The sequence below is a fragment of the Aptenodytes forsteri genome, unplaced genomic scaffold, assembly GCF_000699145.1.
Source record: "Aptenodytes forsteri isolate BGI_AS27 unplaced genomic scaffold, ASM69914v1 Scaffold151, whole genome shotgun sequence".
NCBI lineage: Eukaryota > Metazoa > Chordata > Aves > Sphenisciformes > Spheniscidae > Aptenodytes > Aptenodytes forsteri.
This window is the reverse complement of record NW_008795939.1, coordinates 4,244,574-4,252,155: the sequence shown is the minus strand read 5'-3', so window position 1 is coordinate 4,252,155 and position 7,582 is coordinate 4,244,574.

The window sequence follows — 7,582 nt, the reverse complement described above, 5'->3', positions numbered from 1 at the left end:
AACTTATTGTCACAGGCACTCGGTGAGCCAACTAGGGAAGATGCTCTCCTAGACTTGCTATTTGTGAATAGAGAAGGACTCGTGGGGGATGTGATGGCAGGTGGCTGTCTTGGCCACAGTGATCATGAAATGGTTGAGTTTTAAATTTTCTGTGTAATGAGAAAAAAAGGACAGCAGAGTTGCTACCCTGGACTTCAGGAGAGCAAACTTTAAGATATTCAGGGAGCTGTTTAGCAAAGTACCCTGGGAATCTGCTTTTGAAGGTTTAGGAGTCCACGAGTGCTGGTCAGTGTAGATTAGTGAAGAACCACCTAATCTGCTGTTGAGGGCTCAGGAGTCGGCAAGTGCTGGTGTGTCTTTAAGAAGCACCTTTGAGAAGCACAGGAGCAGGCAATTCTACTGTGTGATAAGTCAAGCAAGCGGGGCAGAAGACCAGCTTGGCTGAACAGGGAACTCCTCGTGGAGCTCAAGAGGAAAAAGGGACTGTATGGGCTCTGGAAGCAAGGTCAGGCTTCGCAGGAAGAGTACAGAGCTGTGGTTTGTATATGCAGGGAAAAGACAGGAAAGGTCAAAGCTCAACAGAGTTGAAACTGGCCAGTGCTGTATCTGATAAGAAGGGGTTTTTTAAATACGTTAATAGCAAAAGGAGGTCTAAAGAAAACATTGGAGCGATACTTGTTGAAGACAGCCATCTGACTAATAGGGATGAAGGTAAAGCAGAAGCATTCAATGCTTTTTTTCCCCTCAGTCTTTAATAATACTGACAGACCTTGGGCTGCTCAGTCCTCGGAGCCAGAGGACCACAACCATGGGAACAGTGACTTTCCATTTGTGGACACTGAAATTGTAAGGGCCCAGCTGTATCAGCTGAACATTCACAAGTCCATGGGGCCTGATGGGATTTATCCCAGAGTACTGAAGGAACTGGCGGATGGTATGGCAGGACCCCTCTCGATCATCTACCAAAGGTCTTGGGAGTCTGGTGAGGTGGCCGCTGACTGGAAACTAGTCAACATTATTCCAATCTACAAAAAGGACGTGAGGGAAGACCCAGGGAACTACAGACCTGTTAGTCTAACCTTAGTTCCTGGAAAAATTATGGAGAAGATCATAGTGGGTGCTATTGAAAGGCATTTAAAGAACAATGCAATCACCAGGCACAGTCAACATGGGTTCACAAAGGGGAGGGGAAGTGGAGAAGGAGGTGCTGATCTCTTCTCCCTGGCATCCAGTCATAGGACTCATGGGAATGGTTCAAAGCTGCACCAAGGGAGGTTTGGACTGGACATTAGTAATTAATGTCCATTTCTTTACCGAGAGGGTGGTCAAACACTGGAACAGGCTTCCTAGAGAGATGGTCAATGCCCCATGCCTGTCAGTGTTTAAGAAGCATTCGGACAGTGTCCTTAACAATTTGCTTTAACTTTTGGTCAGCCCTGAATTGCAGGCAGTTGTGGACCAGATGATCATTGTAGGTCCCTTCCAGCTGAAATAGTCTATTCTATTCTATTCTATTCTATTCTATTCTATTCTATTCTATTCTATTCTATTCTATTCTATTCTATTCTATTCTATTCTATTCTATTCTATTCTACCCTATCCTATCCTAGTAATAGAACAGGATCAGTTGATTTCTAGTCATGACATCATCATAAACCACTGTACTTAACCATTTTAAAAAACTGTCTTGCTAGTCTCATTTTCATGCTCAAAACCCATAAAACCAAATAATATACTTCAACATATTATCAGTGACTGGACATTTATCTAATTTTGCATTGCTAGCAAAAGATAAAATCCTTAAGACATGTAGACAAAAATAAATTGTCATAAGGAATTGAAGAGAGCAGTTACTATTGATTTCCTCTTTAACGCTGCCCACACATGAACACCTTTCTTGCTTTAAAGAGGAGGAAATGACTGCTTCTTCCTCCTTTAGCCTTGCCTGACAATGGTGACTGATAATCCTGATGAGCTCAGTTGTCCAACGTGCTTCCACTTAATGCTGGAATTCATTTTCTTCTTGAGTGATTTGTCAACTCTGAACCATGATGAGTAATCTAACTTACAAACATAATTAATAATGCACGCATCCAAACCTACTCCTGTAAAATACCTTAATAATTGCGATGTATTAACCACCAGTTGCATTTCTAAGCTGTATGAAGGACCTCTCCATGTGTGCTAGTGTTCAGTCAAGTAGTAAAATCATTGTAAAAGGTTTTGTGATCAGGTTGGAGGAAGTCTACTAGAAATATAAAAATAATATCACAGTATTATTATTTCGTCACTTTGTTCCAGAAGATATTAAAACATAAATATATATACAGTGAGAATTAAAAAAAAAATGAAACACTTACTGAATTCCGATCGTAATAGTGATGTGTGTAAACTGAATTAACTAACTTATTTATTCACAGGTACATAGTTTTATGAATTACCCGCTCTGGAATTGAAAAGGAATTTATTTCTATGACCTGTTGACAGAAAGTTTCCTCTTTCCATCCAAAACAGGGTTTCTAAGCCTTCTAAAAGCATCAGTCTCTTATTTGACGTATACAACATTTCCAGCTTCCCAGTAGTTCCTCTTAGAGAAGAAGACGGAGAGGGAAGTGAGGGAAGGAGGAAGGTGGGGGGAGAAAGGAAGGAACTTAGCAATGATAACTATTATGTAGATGTGCATGTCAGTATTATTTACCCAAGTTGAGAAGTTGATAAAAGCCCCCTTACCTCCCAAAAAGGCAAATATGTACGAGTGGGAAAAAGTGGAATTTTTGTCCCTTAAAGGTTGATCAAAACATTAATTGTTTCACAAACGCTTCCCAACCTCACTCCTTTCCTAACAGGTTTTTATGGAATGCTGCCTACTGGCTAAGAAGCCAGGTAACCTAGAGCACTGGTCAGTATCCTCTGTAGGGACCATGTGGACACTACAAAATGTGATTTCCTAAGGCTGCAAAAGAACAGATGTTGACAAGCCTTAATCTTTCCTGTATCCATTTCCTTAGTCCTAGTTTTTGTCTACATTTTGCTTGTGTTTTCCGGAGGGTTTTCAGTAGTGTGAGTGTTCCTCATAAAATTACTATTTTGTCTTGCTTGCTGACTTTTAAGCACTCAGTCATATAACTTCAAAGTACTACATGTGTGTGCCATATTGGCACCCAATAAATGCATTTATGTTAGCAATTTACTGTGCTGGACATGCAAATTTCCTAGATGGGATTTCTTTTTTTTTTTTTTGGGGGTGCAGATTTGTCTTGTGTCTACATTTAGAGTCATGCAGTGTCCACTTGTGTGCACCACTTGTGTGCTTGGCATGCTTTCCCTCTTGGTCAGAGGGAACCCATGATGACATTGCATGCAGGAAGCCACAGAGAGGTCCCCGCCTGCAACGTGTCTGCAAGGTCCTTCAGTAGTTTGCTCTTCACATGTGCATAGGTTTCTGTTAGTAAAGACTAGGCAGTCTGGGATGTTTCTACAGAAATCTGGTTTCACTTATCAGCTATAGACATGTTCATCTGGTAATCACTTATTAGGCATAGACACGTGGTGCATACTGAAGACCAGCAACTAGCATGAACTCTATTGCTGGTAAACACAACTTAGGTATATGATCCTGGAACCACAACAGCTATCATCAAATCAAACCTCTATCCCTTTGAATCACACCAGTAAGTAAGGTGGGATCCTTAAGCCATTAAGGACACCGTCCCACACAACATCCTTGTCGCTAAATTAGAGACATATGTGTTTGATGGATGGACTATTAGATGGGTAAGGAACTGGCTGGATGACTGTATCCAAAGAGTTGCAATCAATGCCTCAATGTCCAAATAGAGATCAGTAACAAGTATTGGGAGCAGTACCATTCAATATCTTTATTAATGACATAAACAGTGGGATCGAGTGCACCCTTGGCAAGTTTGCAGATGACACCAAGCTGAGTGGTGCAGCTGATATGCTTGAGGAAAGGGATGCTATCCAGAGGGGCCTTAACAGGCTTGAGGAGTGAGCCAATGTGAACCTCATGAAGTTCAACAAGGCCAAGCGCAAGGTCATGCACCTGGGTTGGGGCAATCACCAGCATCAGTAGAGGCTTGATGGTGAATGTACTGAGAGCAGCCCTGCTGAGAAGGACTTGGGGGTACTGGTAGATTCAAAATTAGATATTAATTAGCAATGTGCACTTGCAGCCCAGAAGGCCATTTTTATCCTGGGCTCCATAAAAAGAAGTGTGGCCAGCAGGTCGAGGGAGGTGATTCCCCCCCTCTACTCCAGTCTTGTGAGACCCCACCTGGGGTACTGCATCCAGCTCTGGGGTCCCCAGCACAAGAAAGACAAGGACCTGTGGGAGTGGGTCCAGAGGAGGGCCACAAAAATGATCAGAGGGCTGGAACACCTCTCCTGTGAAGAAAGGCTGAAAGAGTTGGGGTTGTTCAGCCTGGAGAAGAGAAAGCTCCAAGGGAGACTTTATTGCGGCCTTTCAATATATATTCTTTCTTATATACATCTTGTATAATTATTTCTTACAAGGCAGACAGAGAAAGACTTTTTACCAGGGCCTAGTGATAGAACAAGAGGTGATGGTTTTAAACTGAAAGAGGGTAGATTGAGATTGGACATAAGAAAGAAATTCTTTACTATAAGGGTGGTAAGACAGTGGAACAGGCTGCCCAGAGAAGCTGTTGATGCCCCATCATTGGAAGTGTTCAAGGTCAGGTTGCACGGGGCTTTGAGCAACCTGATTGAGTGAAAGAAGTCCCTGCCCATGGCAGGGGGATTGGACTAGATGAGCTTTAAAGGTCCAAAAAACCCAAACCATTCTGTGATTCTAACGATCTGCCTGCTTCTGAAGATACCAGTCTTTTTTTTTTTCAAAGGTAGTAACAGTGTCACAATTCTATAGTGTGCTACATCTCTTGAATCTCAAATTGACATCTGGGAAACACAGTTGCACACCCCATGCTGTTGTTGACACCTCCAGAAGGGAATCCTGACAGAATTCACAAAAGCATCATAAGGCTTCTCCCAAAACCAATACCAAAGCAAAATGTTCTGTTGGAAACGCGCCTGCAAAAGCTGTGGAGAAACCATGCTGACTGGAGCATTATGAACACATACTCAGACAGCATACTGCCACAAAGCAGAACACCGTGACATGGAGGCATGTTCTAGAGGCCATATATTAGTGGTAGGAGGCACTGGATCAGTTCTCCTTTTGAGCCAGGTATTGTCCAAGAACATTGTTTCATCATGCTTGTCATTCTTTATTTCTTCATCTCAATTTATTCACTAGCATCATAACTAACAGCTCTTTTTCAATTCTGTTTTTATGTGACTCCTGTGTATGCTGCAGTCTTTCTGCTGCTTATGAATACTATCAGATTCAGGTTTGTTTTCAGATGTGTTTGTTGTCTTGCAGCATTCAAGGATTTCTATGGTTTGTACAATGTTTTCTTCAGACTTCCTTAAAATTTTAAGTAAAATTCCCATTTTTTTTTAAAAAATGTGCTTTTTAATTTTTCACATTAGTGATATTCAGAGATTTCCTTTTTCTTTCAGATTTTAAGCTGAAACACATACCTGAGATGTGTTCCATGGCTCTTCCCTTCACCCATATATGCAGCTAAATTTATATAAAAAAGAAGGGACAATTGTGATCCTGTAGTCTGATCATCTATGTAATATGTGCCATTGGCAATGCCTGAGGTTATGCATATTTGGGTATATCTCTAAGAAGATCTTGATACATAATTTGCCAGTAATGGAGAAGTCATACGGCCTTTAATAAGATATGCCAAATTATTTTTATTGATAATTATCTTTCCTGGCAAAAAAAGGAAGAAAAGAGTCTTATTTATAACTTTAATTTTTTTACCTTGAATTTCCAGACACACAATATTTTTATATTGAGTAGAACAATCCCTTATGAAAGCTGTGCTTTCATTGCAATCAAACAGATCCCTTCACTCTCCCTTCAACAAACTAAATAGATTGTGCTCTTTGTCTTTCAATGTATAGCTCATTTTGCCAGCCTTAAATGTTCTTTATGGCTCTTTTCTGGATCCTGTCTAATTTCAGTGTCTTTCATGGACATTGAGAACTGGAAGTGATATGCCAGAAGCAATCATGCTAATGCCAAATGCAGAGGTTATGTAATGTCCCTATTTTTACATCTGAAACCAGCATATTTACCATTTTGCTTGTGCTGCTGCACAGAGAAGTCATATTTGCTTGATTATCAATCACAGTCAATCCTATGGCACAGTTAGCTACCAAATAAATACACCCTACATTCTTTATTCCTAAACATGCACCTTATATTTGTTTTTGTTGAAATGTGTACTATTTCTTTGAGACAAGGCAGTTAAGCTGTCCAGATCACAGAACTGGACTCTCTATTATTTCCTACTCTCCCTACCTCCATGTCTTCTGCAAATTTTAGCAATCACAGTTTTGTATGTTCTTCCAAATGACTGGTAAAAATAGTGTAAAACCAAGCAGTAGTATCTGCACAATTCTAGTAGAGACACACCATAATGTACTTCCACATTTATAGTATGTCTAGAGATCTGTCTGCTTTCTCATATGAGTTGGGGTCGTCAACAGCAGACTGTGTATGGTACCCCGTCTTGTGCTTTATCTGATAAAATAGATTTGCTAAACATTCAGTGTCAAGTTTTTTCTGAATTTTCAATATTTTGGAAACAGAATTGCTTTTTTTTTTTTTTGCATTTTATCACTTCACTGTAGCAGAAAATTCCTATTTCCAAAAAAAAAGCAATCAAAAACACTGGGGTAGTTGCTTTCTGTGTTTTTATTTTCATCACTTCTTTCAATACTTGTGGAAAAGAGCAGTGGGATCTCCACTCCAAAGCATCTGCATGCATCAGCTGGCACACATTAGTAAATGTCAGCTCTGAAATGCTTTCAGAATCAGTTAAAAAATGTATGAAGCAACCTGTCAAGCTGTCACAGATGAGGCAGATTGCATGACGACCATCAAGGCTCTGGGTACTGGGGTTTGTTTAAGAGCCAACAGGATTAAGACTTCTTCACATGCTCGCTCCCTCACTTCCCCCAGCATTAGGTTCCCAAGATCTTGACCTCCATCCACAGCAGGGAGGTCACTGCTGATCCAGTATGGTTGGGCAGAAAGTCATGTAGGCTCCTGCTGTGAGACTGGTGGCAGTTATCTCTCTTGGGTGTTACTGACTAAGGACGCTGGGCATCCCCTGGCACTCATCTCCACTCAGCTCTCTGATCTCCAGAATCTTCCCTCACTTCCAGGATGTTTCCTTCAGCCAGGATCTTCACCTGCTCCTTTCCAGGCCCCAGCTTTCCCAACCTGAATAGTGTGTGTGCAGAAGCAGGATGTGTGATCAGCCTCTTAAGTGGTGTCTCATGACCCTTCGTCAATTGGAGGATTCAGGATGTGCCACGTGTGTTTAGGCTAGGTGTTATCAACATTTACAACTGTCCCCCATGCCAATTGCAAATAGCAAGCAGCAGGCTTCTGCTTGGGAGTGTAAAAGTTCCGTTTCAGACATCTACCCACATACACACATGCATCTACTTACCT